Consider the following 16312-nt stretch of genomic DNA (forward strand, 5'->3'; position numbering starts at 1 on the left):
CACTAATCATAAAAAAATAGATGTTAGATATCATTAAAATGAAATACTTGTGCTCTTCAAAATACACTGTTAAAAAAATGAGAAGTCAAGCCACAAAATGAGAGAAAATATTTGCAAACATTTAGCTGACAAAAGACTCCTATTTAATTTTTTTTTTTTCAACGTTTATTTATTTTTGGGACAGAGAGAGACAGAGCATGAACGGGGGAGGGGCAGAGAGAGAGGGAGACACAGAATCGGAAACAGGCTCCAGGCTCTGAGCCATCAGCCCAGAGCCTGACGCGGGGCTCGAACTCACGGACCGCGAGATCGTGACCTGGCTGAAGTCGGACGCTTAACCGACTGCGCCACCCAGGCGCCCCAAAAGACTCCTATTTAAATATGCACAGCAATTTATATAAAGAAGAGCAACTCAACAATAATGGGCAAAAGTCTCAGAAAGAAACTTTACAAAAAGTAGATACACAAATGGCCAATAAGTACATCATAAAATACTCAACATTAGTCACCAACAAAACCAGTAAGGTACACCACTGCATACCCATGAAAAAGAAAAAAAAAAAAAAACTGACAAGACCAAATACTGATAAAAATGTAAAGCAAATGGAACCATCATACATTGATGATGGTAATTAATTAAGTGGTCCAACCAATTTGGAAAATAGGCAATTTTTCATAAAGTTAAATATATTCCTACTCAATGTCCTAGCATTTCCACTGTAAGTTATTTTTTTTTTAATTTTTTTTTCAACGTTTTTATTTATTTTTGGGACAGAGAGATACAGAGCATGAACGGGGGAGGGGCAGAGAGAGAGGGAGACACAGAATCGGAAACAGGCTCCAGGCTCTGAGCCATCAGCCCAGAGCCTGACGCGGGGCTCGAACTCACGGACCGCGAGATCGTGACCTGGCTGAAGCCGGACGCTTAACCGACTGCGCCACCCAGGCGCCCCAACCACTGTAAGTTATTTACCCAAGAGAAGTGAAAACATGTGTCGACAAGATTTGTTTACCGATGTTCATAGTAACTTTACTTGTTTTCCAGACAGGAAATCACCCAAACATTCATCAACATGTGAGTGTATACACAAATTGTGGAATATTCATATAACAGAAGGTTCCTCAGAAATAAAAATGAACACACTACTGGCACACACATAAATAAATATCTAAACATTATACCAAGAGAAATGTCAGGCATAAAAATGTAAGTACAATGCTATTTCAATTATTTGAAAGTCTAAAACTTTAAATCACGATAGAAATAAAATCAGTGGTTTAGGGATGGAGGGTTGACTGTAAATGTGTATGAAGAAACTTTCTCTGGTGATGGAAATGGTTTGTATCTATACTGGAGCAGTGTTAACCTGGTATATACATTTGTCAAAGCTTATTGAACTGTTCACTTAAAATATTTGCACTATATTGTATGTTAAGTACATTCAATAAAGGTGATTGAAAAAAGAAAAAGAAAAACCATTTTAAGAACAAGTGTGAAAAATATTCTAAAGCTATTATAATTTATATTCTTAATATAATTTTTTTCTTTTCAAATTTGTATTTAAATTCCAGTTAGTTAACATACAGTGCAGTATTGGTTTCAGAAATAGAATTCAGTGATTCATCACTTACACCTAACACCCAGTGCTCATCACAAGTACCTTCCTTAATACCTATCACCATCTAGTCCATTCCCAACCAACTCCCTCCATCAACCCTCACTTTGTTCTCTATCTTTCAGAGTTTCTTACGGTTTGTTTCCCTCTCTCTTTTTCTCCCCCTCGAATATGTTCATCTGTTTTGGTTCTTAATATTCACATGTGTGTGAAATCATACAGTATTTGTTTTTCTTTCTCTGAATGACTTATTTCACTTAACATAATACACTTTAGGTCCATCCACGTCATTGCAAATGGCAAGATCGCATTCTTTTGATGGGTGAGTAATATTTTATTGTATATATACACTACCTTTTCTTTATCCATTCATCAGTTAGTGGTCATTTGGGTTTTCTCCATAGTTTGGCTGTTGTTGATAATGCTACTGTGAACATTGGGACATGTACCCCTTCAAGTCTGTATTTTTGTATCCTTTAGGGAAATACCTAGAAGTATAATTGCTGAATCATAGCATAGTTCTATTTTTAACCTTTTGAGGAACCTCCATGCTGTTCTCCAGGGTGGCTGCACCAGTTTGCAGTCCACCAACAGTGCAAGAGGGTTCCCCTTTCTCCACATCCTCACCAACACTTGTTTCTTGTGTTGTTAATTTTAGCCGTTCTGACAAGTGTGAGTTGGTATCTCACTGGGGTTTCAATTTATATGTCCCTGATGATGAGCGATGTTGAGCATCTTTTCATGTGTCTGTTAGCCATCTGGATGTCTCCTTCAGAAAAGTGTCTGTTCATGTCTTCTGCCCATTTCTTCACTGGCTTATTTGTTTTTTGGGTGTTGAGTTTGATAAGTTCTTTACAGATTTGTGGTACTAACCCTTTATCAGATATGTCATTTGCAAATAACTTCTCCTATTCCATAGGCTGTCTTTTAGTTTTGTTGATTGTTTCCTTCACTGTGCAGAAGCTTTTTATCTTGAGGAGGTCCCAGTAGTTCATGTTTACTTTTGTTTCCCTGGCCTTCAGCGACATGTCTAGTAAGAAGTTGCTCCAGCTGAGGTCAAAGAGGTTCCTGCTTGCATTGTCCTCTAAGATTTTGATGGTTCCCTGTTTCACATTTAGGTCTTTCATCCATTTTGAATTTATTTTTGTGTATGGTATAAGAAAGTGGTCCAGATTCATTCTTCTCCATGTCGCTGTCCAGTTTTCCCAACATCATTTGTGGAAGAGAATTTTTTTCCAATGGATATTCTTTCCTGTTTGGCCAAAGATTAGTTGACCTTATAGTTATGAAATATTAACTGTAACTGCCACTTATTTAATGTTTCCTACTAGTAGGACCAGGATAAGAATTTTATACACACAATTTCATTCAAAACATCACAGTAAAACTATAAGTTTACATTAGCTTCAAAAAGCTAAATGTGATCATTTTTAGTCGGGTGAAAAATATCATAAGACACATATAGAGAATTTGAGAATTTTCCTCTGCAAAACACACAATTCAGATAATGGTGTTTTGTTTGCCTCATGGACTATTCCCTTCACATCGACTGCCAAGTAACCTTTATGTTAACTAATTTATGTCCTGAAACATATATTTCACCAACTCAGTTTCTGTCAGCAAAAACACTCCCATCATACCTTATTTTCCATTTTGTTTGATATCAAATCACCTAGCCTCCACAGCTGAGTGGGTCAGCATTCCTGTGTGACTTTATTGTCAAGGTCTCTTCTAATAGGACAATAAAGATAAATCAATGGATACCATCTGTGAGGAAAGAAACTATCAGCACAAGATTAAATCTTGTTTTGTCTTCTATCATTTTATAGCAGTGACTAAGAATAGTGTTGGATCAGTTTTGTTTCCTTTGTTTTCATTCTTCACTCCAGTCTTCTGGAGAGCAGAGAGGAATTATATGTCCTTCAAGTCCTGCAAAGTTCTAAAAAGTCTCGATTTGTTCCTTAAACCAAGGTACCTTTAAACAGTTGAATTTTAGATCACTTATGTAGCCTTGAAATGTTATCAACTGCCACTGTTCCTTTTCTAGATTTTAAATATTATATTCTGTGGTGTTACTTTAATATTTAGAGCTATAAACCTGAATACCATTGTTTTAAAAGGAACTATTACAAAGCTATGTCTATGTGCCTGTGTGTTTCATCTCTCTGAGAAATGTAATTGATTGTTAGGATGTTTTTATCCCCATAATGTCTTCAATGTAGCATTATAAATTCAATGTCATCTCTCACAGGAGATGTCAAATTATATTGTGCTACTATCTCCAAAATCATTTAAAAAACTATTTAAAATGTATAAATCCTGCATTTGCATCAAAACAATGTATGATGCCTGATGATTCAGAGATATGTAATACCCCTCTTTTTTATATTGGGTGTTACGAATGGAGTCTGTACCTTCATTCACATCCATATATTTGTGGTTTTTAACAGCTTATAAAATCCAAAACGATTGCAGATTATATTTTCATAGGTAGGCAGTAAATGATCCTCAAGCTTAGTGTTGTTTTTAAGTGATGTCCTCCTAGCTAGGATTTCTGCAATAATTTCTCCATCCATTTCATCATGAATTTCTTGTATTCCAAAAAGCAAAATATATAGTAAATATATATAAGCCATTCATGCCAGACAATGAAGGTGTCCACCTAATATCCACTTAACTCTTCTTTTTTACTAACATAACAAATTGTGTTCAGGGAAGCAATGTACTAGAGACAATAATCTCTCAGCAGTTAAGGATAGTCATGTGTTATCTCTCTAGATGATGAGATGTTAGAGATAGCTTTCTTTGATGAACAAAAAAGAAAGTCTTCCTGCCAGGAATATGGTATATAATGGGCAGTCTTCTTGTGACGATGAGAGGAAAAGATGTGTGTAAGATATGGAAGCGGTAAGGCAACTGAGCTTTTGATGGCATACAGGGGCAGATGCACCCAACCTAGACTGCAAGGTTTCTAATTTCATGTTAAGCAGGAAAAACTAAGCCACATTTGGTTAGCTATGCTTTTTGTGCTTTTGTTACATGCTCTGGACACAATTGTGACATTGTGTTCTTATTAACTGGTCAGGAAAACTGTAACTCTTCACTAAAATCTGCTAGCCCCTACCTTTGTCATCACTCCACCGATGTCTCTACCTTGAGACTCAGTCTTGCATGATTTCTGAGTCAAAAGTACATACAACGGTAAGTAAATCAGGCATTTCAACACCATCGTCTAGAAGGCTCGGCAATGAATCTTGCCCAGAGCTTAAGACGTAACACCTGAGCATTCCTAGAGTCTGAAATACTGGCTTAGTCTTACGAACTTCTTTCCTCCCCCTGCATGGTAGTTTCCTCCAGCACTAAACTGTTCCTTGAGATAGTCTCAATCTATCTGTATAAGAACCTGATTTTCTGCCTATTTCTTGCTAGTGTCCGACTAGAGGAATGGATCTTTCTAGCAAATGAAGGCATGAGGACATTTTCCAGCCAGTGACTGGAACTGTGGTGTGAATGAGCAAATCACATTTTCTAATGCTATCATTAACTTGTCTGGCTCCAAGTACCTCTATTCTCCTAGAACTTCTTGCTGATCATCTCACCTACAGGAGTAATCTTACTAGTCTCACACATCTCAAAAATTTATAATTGCTGGGCCAGCGCTAAGCTGGCTCTACTGATTAAATACTGTGTACTATGTTTTGGACTGTGCAAATGTCTTATTCTGCGTCAAATTTTGTAGCCATTCATTTGCTCTAATGTCAGGCAGTCTGAGTTACCAAGATCCCATTGAGTTTCATGCCCGAAATCTCTCCTATTGTAACTGATCTGAGAAACTTGCATCATCCATGAATTTATCATGCAATTTGAAATCAGAATTTCTTTAAAAACAAAACTTTGGGGGCGCCTGGGTGGCGCAGTCGGTTAAGCGTCCGACTTCAGCCAGGTCACGATCTCGCGGTCCTGGAGTTCGAGCCCCGCGTCAGGCTCTGGGCTGATGGCTCAGAGCCTGGAGCCTGTTTCCGATTCTGTGTCTCCCTCTCTCTCTGCCCCTCCCCCGTTCATGCTCTGTCTCTCTCTGTCCCAAAAATAAATAAACGTTTGGAAAAAAAAAAAATTTAAAAAACAAACCTTTGTTCTGGACATGGTTTGAAATTGGAAAGTCTATCAGAATTGACGGTCATTGGGGCGCCTGGGTGGCGCAGTCGGTTGAGCGTCCGACTTCAGCCAGGTCACGATCTCGCGGTCCGTGGGTTGGAGCCCCGCGTCGGGCTCTGGGCTGATGGCTCAGAGCCTGGAGCCTGTTTCCGATTCTGTGTCTCCCTCTCTCTCTGCCCCTCCCCCGTTCATGCTCTGTCTCTCTCTCTGTCCGAAAAATAAATAAATGTTGAAAAAAAAAATTAAAAAAAAAAAAAAAGAATTGACGGTCATTTAAGACTTGACATTAAAATAACATAAAATGACAGCTTCTTCTTGTTTTTGGACTTTAAAAATCTTAACACTTTCAAGAATTAATGAGATATTGAACTTCAGACGCAGAGGTTTACACCTGGGTGAACTACTCACATCTAACAGCTTGTTACTGCAGACCAAAAAGATTCCTCAATGATTCAGAAGGCTCAATGATTCAGAATGATTCACTGCTCTGTCGAGTTCAGTAGGCGGCTCTCTGTGTATCTTTGTCAGCTGGGAAAGACAGGGCTTGGAGACTGACTTTTAACTAGCCACATTTCAGTTGTTAAGGTTTCAACAAAAGTGAATTGTTGCTTTGTACATTTTGGTGAAAGCAACATGAATGTGGCCGCGAGTGTGCATGTGTGCGTGTGTGCGTGTGTGTGTGTGTGTGTGTGTGTGTGTGTTGATCGAATATATATAGAAATTGAATATATGTATGTATGTATCATTTCTGTGATAGAAATTGAATGTATGTGCATGTATATACATACATGTATATGCTCAATTTCTGTGACAGCCATGGAGTAATTAACAATATTTTCATTTTGAAATTCTATACTGTAATTCTAGTGAGAATGAAGACACTATACTTAAAGGCCATTTTGAAGCAGTATATGGAATATCTGTGCTATGCTATTCAACATACTTTTGTCTCTTCAACAAAATAAATTAACAGAAACTCCAAAAAAGGAAAGATCATTAAACCACTAGAGTTGTAAAGAAAGTGAATTCTATCGACTTCACCTAATTTATTCTTGATAAGAAAGTATAATTTATAAATATCAGTTCTGCTTTATTCATGTGTTGAATTTCATGATATTACTCATTTAGCTACATGTAAGTAAGTAACTGACAAATCTATTTTTTAATTTTTTTTTAATGTTTATTTTTGAGAGAGAGAGGCAGAGACAGAGACAGAGCATGAGCCAGGAAGGGGTGGAGAGACAGAGATACAGAATCCGAAGCAGTTTCCAGGCAGTGAGCTGTCAGCACAGAGCCTGACACGGGGCTCAAACTCACAAGCTGTGAGATCATGACCTGAGGTGAAGTCAGACACCTAACCGACTGAGCCACCCTCACGCCCCCTGACAAATCTATTTTGAACATCATAGTCAAAGCATTCTATTTGTAGAAGGACTGATAGAGATACATACTTACATTTATCAGATAACATGAATGTTACTGCTTTTTTTTATTATTATATTTTTGAGCCTAAGTACAAGACACCATAGAACTAAGGTCAATGCTTAGGTCTGGCAACCATTAGATCTCTTTTCTGAATACATTTATCTCCCTTCATTGTGGCCAATGTCTATGTGGCTTTTGATTTATCTTCCTATCTTAAAAATTGTTATAAATTGTATTCTAAAAAATTTTTAAGACATTTTCATTTTGTGAAGGACATAAGGAGAGAATCAAACAAACACTTGTGCATGTATAGTCAAAATAGCCAGATGAAATGTGAATACTGAATAATTTGAATTTCAGTGTGAATACTGAAATAATAACAACTAGAAAATGTCATGTAACCAGTTTGCCTACTACCGAAAATGGGTTATTTATTCTGACATTATTTACAAGCAGGTTGAAGACTGGATCCTCTAAGTCAATCAGCCAGTTAAATAACATTGTTGCAACCATATCAGGGACAGTGAGAAATTACAGGGGAAGAATACAGCATAATTCTTTCTCTATGACTGACCTTGTTCCAGTAGCCGTTGCAAGTAATTTTGAAAATACAAGTGACATGACAAAATGAAATGACCAAGTTGTAGCAATCAATAATATATATGAGAAACAAGTGATTACCACAGTGGTACAGAAAAACTTATGTAATCATTTTACATTATAAAAATAAGGTTCAGGCAGACCAGGTTTAGTTTTTAGAAACTGGCGTTACTATTATTGGCATCATTCGGATATAGCTGAGAAGGCATATTAAAATGACTTTTGGAACATGAGATCCAAGTAAGGTTTTCACCTTCATGTTGCTGTTTCAATGTCAAGATGGCTGCCTCCAAGTCATTGTGCAATGAGCTACCGCTGTTAGTAACAACACATGACTATCCAAATACCGCATGAATTTCCTCACCCTTATACTAAGTGTTTCCCATCTATTGCTTCTTCCGCTTAATGAAATAACTTCAACTTAATTTGAGCATATTCTATATGTCTAACTATAAAATTGTGTATTTATGTGATATATATATGTAAAAAGTCATGTATACATCCACACACAATACCCAACAATACTCATACAAATATTAGGGAAAAGTAGATTCTTTAAAATACATTTTTAAAGGCTAGGAAAGGGGCACCTGGGTGCCTCACTTGGTTAAGTGCCCAACTCTTGATTTCAGCTTAGGTCATGATCTCATGATTTGTGAAATCGAGCCCCGCCTCAGGTTCTATACTGACAGCAGGAAGCCTGCTTGGGATTCAATCTCTCTTCTCTCTCTGCCCCTCCCCCTCTCATGTTCGGTCTCACCCTCTCTCTCAAAATAAATAAATAAACTTTAAAAATATAAATAAAAAAATAAAATAAAAGCTAGGAAAAAGAGGCAGAGGCAATACAAGTAGAGAAACATCCATTCACTTTAAACAAAGTAAGGCAGAAAACAGATCATATATTTCACTGAATCTAAAAATCATTAATTTAAGATTAACAATGATTTTTTTGTACCACCTTGAGAGGTAAAAAAAAAAACACTTCCAATTACACTATGACACATTATTGATTTGAAGACTTATTTTGACTTCAGCAATAGTAGAACATGAAAAGAGTTCATCTTAGAATCAATGAAATGTATATTAATGGTTTTTGCCCTTCTTCTGTTTTGAGTGGTATCTTTTAAAAACAATTCATCCTTAAGATTTATATTTTAGATTAACATTAAAGGTAAGTTTTACCTCCAAGGTTACTGAAATGATAAATGAAAATGTTAGCATGGTGAAAAGCTTTTCTTTTTCCATGAGCTATCTTTGAAGTCTAAAATATATTTAGTGCCAATTCATAAGGAAAAGATCTCCCCTACAAATAAACAAATTATAGATTTGACACAAATGACTGTTCATTATTCAGTGTCTGGAATCTCATGGGCTCGGCTATCTGAGTTAATAATTAATGCAAAATTGGGAACATATTTGCTATTTTTTATTTCTTCTAGACTAATGTTTGAAGTACAAATCTACATTATTAGACTAATTTCCTTCTTTATTTAGAACCCTTACACAAACAAATTCATTATTCAGTCTTCAAAACAAATGCATTTACCTTGCTTAAATTAATAGGACTCTTGGGAAGTTGAATATTCCTTCCAAATTCTTGAGTTTGTTTTTTCTATTATCTATTACATAATGAAATAATGCAACATGTATCTCACCATGGGACAGACAAATTTTAGGCTCATGTATTCCTTTTCTAATCAATACTAAATATTAACCCTTTAAGAGATAAATTGGTCAAAGCCAATATAAGGTTCACACTAATTTCATTAATAGCATGACAGCTTAGAATTTATTGATAGAGTTAGTTATGAGCCTAATTTTTAAATCATAGGATGGATCTTGGGTTATTAATTCTTCTTTAAACTATATCTAATAGATTTCTAGCAGAGTGAGAGTGGGTTAAAAAAGGTAAAAACCCAATTCTAGCTAGTGCAAAACTAGAATAAGTTCACGTGCGTGTTTTTTCTTTAAAATTTATAATTTAGAATATGAAATAGCTATCTGATAAGTTGGATTGCTGTCTGTTCACTATAGATAGCTAACAGTAAGACAAGCTCCCTCCTCTGAGCTGATGACATAGTATTCTCATGATGCCAATAGCTTGATTTAGACAGCTGCTATTTGAGGTACACAGTATAAAGGGCATATAACTAGCAGCTGTTCTGACCTTGACATCTTATCTGTTGGATGTTACATGGCAAGAGAACAACGTATTTGAGCTGTATTGTAGTGGCTTCCATGGAAACCATTAACCTGAGTTAATATGTAATACTTTATTCAGGGATTTTATAGTAAAATAATTCAAAGACGTCCATTTAAAAATTAATTTTTGAATTAAAAAAAATCAGCAATCAATATTACTATGTGTCGTTTTATTCAATGTCACATTTGGTCTCTGTGCCTCAATTTCCTCAATCAAAGGGACAATCATACACCAACTTGGCCCACTTCTTAGGGTGGTTATAGCAAATGAGATTATGTTTGGGAAAGTACCTTACACTTCTGCAATAAGGCAATGTGTAAGATACAACATGATTAAACTGCATAAAATAAGGAGCTGCAATTTTTCAAGGCTAATGAACTGACTGGGGTGAACTCAGCTAGCCTCCAAGAAACTACATCCCAATCAGTCCATTTCCTGTTTATGATTTAGTGCCACCTGGTGGTAGTTCTGTCTTTTAGCTTAAATATTGATGGGAGCAATTCTGGGAAACTCTTGGAAACTCTTAAGATTACAGAAGGGATCTCATAAAATTTCCGGTGGTCGAAGTCGGCTCCATATTGAGGCTCTAGGGGACAGATTATAGTGGGCATGAAGACTCAACTTACACCTCTTCATTTACTACTGCTGTTTTCCTATCTCATTCTACTCTTCTCTTCTACCCAGACCCCTCCAGAAGATAAGACTTTTAGCCCTATCTGTGTTGGCAGACATAAAGAAAATGAATGGAAGATAGGTTCCATTCCAATATCAACAATTGAGTATATATAAATCAGAATAGACAGATTTTTTTCCCTTGTTGATGTTTTTTAAACTACCAAGTAACACAGATGAAGTATTATAATCACTGTCCAAAAATACCTAAAAACTTCCATCATGACACCTAATAGCTAGTAAGAGTTGTGGAGCTCTCATAATATACAAGAATTTTAAAATGTGTCTTCACTGTTCAAAGCTGTGATATGTTTATTTATTCTGATAATTATAAAAATAAAGTTGAAATGAGGCATCATACAAAAATAACTTTTTTCAGTAAAAGCTTCTTTTGGTGTGTGTGACAATACTTACCACTTCATAAGAGTTTCATAACACATAATCCTAACGTATGTCTCATTCTCATTATTCTTACCACATGTAAGTAATAATTTTTTAAAAAGTAGAACTCCATCTCATGCACATACACTTTGAATTTTGTTAGCTCTCTGTTAAACAAATTTTTTGTTTATTCTCCCATTGATCCTTATTTAATCTTCATTGTGTTTTGATCACTTAGTCAGTCCATGACATGGATTTATCATGTATCCCTCCCACACACTGTGAAAGTGTTGAAGACTTGTCACACCACTTGCCAGCAAAGTAAGGCACATCGGCAGGCCAGGGTAAATGTGCAGAATATCTTATTTGAAGTGCTGCTCTTCAAGGCATAGCAATGGACTGGAGAGACTTGCCATTGTCTCTCTCCTTTGGGAGACTCATTGGTGTAGTTCTGAACCAAACATGGAAAAGAAAGAGTGGGCAGCTGTATCAGGCAAAGAACCTCAAACTCCTCCTTGTTAATACATTCGGATGGAAGACACAGTTAACGTATCCTTCCTGTGACTGTCCACAATGCCACCTCATCTTCCCTCTCCTTAGTGCCCAAATATCCAAGCCCCAGTCAAATTGTAACAGGAGAATTCAAATGGACCCCAAGGAGGTGTGGGGGGGCGGTGCCTGGGTGATTCACTCATTAAGTGTCAGAGTCTTGATTTCGTCTCACAGTTTGTGGGATTGAGCTCTGTGCCTGATAGCACAGAGCCTGCTTGGGGTCTCTCTCTCCCTCTTTCTCTCTACCCCTCCCCTGCTTGCACACACTCTCTCAAAATAAGTAAATATTTAAAAACAAAACAAAACAAAACAAAAACCCAAATGGACCCCCAAGGAAATAAGACAGCTTGGTTATGTCAGTTATCAATATTTAAGAATAAATGACAGATCCAGGTAGAAACAGTCACACTTAAAAATGAACAAAAGAAAAATAAGGCCTGTATGCAGTAATTATGAAAGGAAATAAAGAAAGGCAAGCATAAATAGTATGCTATGTTTCCTTGATAAAAAGTATATGTTCAAAGAAGATTTTTTTTCTTCAGATAATAAAACATTGAATAACGTCACCTTCTTAAAGGAAATTAAAGAAAACATCAACTCTATGAGATGAGAGATAATAATAAAATGATAAAGAAATGGACTGGAATAAAAGGGAAATTACCATGAAATAAGTTAGGGAGAAAAATGACATTGATGATCTTAAAACTGCACTGCAAGCAGGAAAGAAAAGTAACAATATAAGAGCCTCTGAATGGAGGACAGATGAAAATATCACACAGTTCAAAGAATGTGATTTAATAGATGATAATCCAAATTACACATAATAATGGAAATCCATCTGCAAGATAATGGTCATGCTTGAATATGGAACAAGAACATATGCAACAGACAAAAATTCAAAAGTAAGGTAAACCATCGAATGAGGACCTGAAACCCCAGATTAACAGGGCTTATCCCATGGAGAAAAATGTATTAAAGACAAGTGGTGCTCAGAAATACCTGGATGATATTGATCTCTCAGAATAAAGAAAGAATTCTCCAAATATCTAGACCAGGAAGAGAATACCTACAAGTGAAGAAATTAGTCTATCTTTAAATCATGAGCAATAAGAGCTGTGAGATGAAAATGGAACAATTTGTAAGGAGTATGTTTATAACTGGGTTCCGTACGGTCTTACTGATGCAAAGACAACAGACAGGTTGCCCATTATGTAAACACTCAGTAATATAGAATCCATATATTTCCTGATAAATCTACTTGAATATATAATTTAGTGCAATGAAAAATAAAAATGTAAACTTCATGAAAGTTCAGCTCTCTCTATATAATATTTTTTAAATTTTCTAACATTTATTCATTTTTGAGAGAGAGAGAGCATGAATGGGGGAGGGTCAGATGGAGAGGGAGACACAGAATCTGAAGCAGGCTCGAGGCTCTGAGCTGTCAGCACAGAGCCCAACGTGGGACTCAAAACCACAAACCGCGAGGTCATGACCTGAGGCTAAGTCAGACGCTTAACCCACTGAGCCACCCAGGTGCCCCAGCTCTGTATATATTTGAACACAGAATTAAAGCTAAATGGTTATGATTACAAACTTTATATATATATATATAAATATTTATATATATATACACACACACACACACACACACATATATGACATATATATAATTCCCATCTCTTTCTCTATAACACTTGTTTTACATATATATGTGTGTTTGTGTGTATAAAATATTTATCTCTCTATAAAACTTGTGAAGAAGAAAATTTGCATTAGATAACAGCATGATGGAGACCAAAATCCTATCGTATAGAATGACAAATCCCCAAGAAGGAAGTAGCTGAAAAATGGTAAGATTAAATATTCTAATTTCTTCATATCCCATTAAGGAAGAGATTCATTAGATAATGTTGCCATTTAGAAAGAATATAAATCAAAAATATTATTTAAAGTTATTTAAAGCTATAATATATACTTTCCAAATGACAAAGCAGAAAATAAACAAATCAAGCTCTTTCTAAAAACTAGGATAAGGAAATAATAAAAGGTGGATAATGAAAATAACATTAAATAAACTGTAATACAAAAAAATTGTTTAATAATAACTGTTCTAATAAAATATCCCACTGATTAATATAAAAAGATGTCAATTGTGAAGATGGAACACACAGCTATACGCATTTGGCAGTGTTCTACTTTAAAAATAAATGAAAGCAAATCAAAACAACACACACAAGGAAGTTCTAGTCATATATATTCCAAGTAAATGGAAACAAAAACAAATTAAGTTCCAGAAGATCAAAAGCAAGAAAATTATATATGATAACTGTTAAAAGGTCAAATTCACAATGGAGATATACGTACCATAAGCCTTTATGCTTCAAAAAATATTGTATAAAATATATAAAGCAAAATCGTTGGAAACATAAGGGGAGATAAGCACAGTGATAGTTCATTACTTATATTTACTTTTCTCAGTCTTTGACAGACCTTTGACAGACCTAGTCTTTGACAGACCTAGTAGACAAAATATAAATAAGGATATTGAGACTACTTCTCTGTATATGTTAAATAGAATATGTTTTCTTTTCGGTAATCATTTTATTAAATTAATGTTTTATAAGGCAATAAGTATAGCTCAATCCGTTTAGAAAACTAGAAACTTATGTGGAACACTCATTTTAAATAAAATACAGTTAGGCTAGAAATACATGACAACATAGGAAAAATTAAAACCCATATATAATTAAGATTTCAAAAATCTCTTAAAGCTCTACTTCCAGCCTGGTAAAATAAGCCAACCCGCTTATTGATAATAATTGTAAAACTCTGAACAAAACATGAAAAAACCAAAACAACAGAACGCCCACTATCTAATGATTCTGAAGAGGAAGTCAGAGCAAGTAGATATGGAAGAGTAATCTAAACTTGGAGAAGAGGCAGACACAAAGGTGATTTTTTTTAATTATTTGTAATTTTGCACTGATGGTGGACCACAACCTAGGAGGCTAAAACCGGCGGAAAGACCACTATCTTTCTGGCTGGAGGAAAGAGGAAACAGGGAAAGAACCAGAGCAATCACCACCAACCTCCAGCTTGGCAGAGGGGAAATCCTGGAGAGAAGAGGACTGGAGGAAGGGCTCCCCTAATTCTGTGTGTGAAGGCCACACTTGATTTATGATGACCCCTAAAGCCCATATGCATGAGACAAGTAAGAATTTAAAATGAGACCAGAGAGCAAAGCTGTATATTTTCTCCCTAAGTTGCTCGGGCTCAGATATAGAGTAAGCAGTTAGCTAGGCTGTCAGAGATTGCAGCCAATATGACTTGGTGAACAAATGAACAGGAGAGGTATGTGAGAGAGTGAGGTCTGACTGTCATCATTCCTGGGGTTTGTTTTGTGCGATCAGGTGGACAGTGTTATGGAGGTGGCAGAAAGATTTCCTTTGGGGAAGTGTTAGGTTTGAAATACCTGTGAGATGACTAAAAGATCACTAGAAGCATATTTGGGAGTCACTAGAATTTATGACACAATAGGAAACTATAGGAAACTATAGGACATCAAAAATTATCCAGGAAGAGTAACTTGTATCAGTGAGCATCCTTACTGAGGATAGAAAGGATTGCTGGTGTGTGCCCATCCATGCATGCGCGTATTCACTCCTGCGTTCACTCGAGCACTTGTGCCCCACGTGTTCTAAGCATTGCGCTAGGTATTAAATATTCAGCTGTAAACTCTTAGCCAAATGTAATTTACCCCTCCCAAATAAGTTTTAGAGATATTTCATTAACAGAATTATCTACAGCAGAACTGCTCAATTCCTGTATCTTTCTTTCCTTGCTGCAAAGCAAACTAATAAAAACTTAGCGGCTTAAAATAAGACTACACCTTTACCACCTCATAATCTCTGTGGGTCAGAAGTACAGCTACATCTCAGCTGGTTCCTTTGCTCAGGCAGGGTCTTATAAGGCTACCACCAAGATGTAGCCAGATTACTTTCTCACTCTGAGGGCTGCATGGGGAAGAATTCACTTCCAAGTCACTAGGGTTGTTGGCGGGATTCATTTCCTTGCGGAAAAAGTACTGAGGGGTGGCGGGGTGGGGGGTCTGCCTTCTTTCTGGCTCTCAGCTGGAGGACACCCTCAGCTTCTAGAGGCTCTGGAGAGTTCCCAGAGGCTGCCTGCTGTTTCTTGCCAAGTGCCTTTCCCAACATGGCTATTTATTTCTTTAAACCAGAATCACTCTAGAGGATTACAAGGTAGTTGAGTTTTCTATAATGTAACATAATCATGGAAGTAACATGCTATCATTTTTGCCATATTCTGTTGGTTAGAAGCAAGCCAGATGTGCTACACTTAACTGGAGGAGACAGAGGGCATGGACAGCAGGAGACAGAGATCATGGGGGCGGCTTAGAGTCTGTCCACTATAGTTTCAGTAGATGGCATCATGCATATCCACGTGTCCAGGAAGTAAATGCAGACAGCATTATGTCCCCACATTTTTAACTAGAAATACTGGTATTCCAAAAATGCTAGCAAAGGAGGAAGTAACCTCCATGTACAAATACACTTGAATTCCAATTAATTTTCATTTGCCTCTCTTCCCTACTTCCTATTACTCTACACACACAGAAACCTTATTTCTGTGGCTTATTAAAGGTCAAACCATACACGTCAAGGATCATTATTTAAAAAAAAATTGT

Source organism: Puma concolor, chromosome F2 (assembly GCF_028749965.1).
Source record: "Puma concolor isolate L17-30 chromosome F2, mPumCon1.1.hap2, whole genome shotgun sequence".
NCBI lineage: Eukaryota > Metazoa > Chordata > Mammalia > Carnivora > Felidae > Puma > Puma concolor.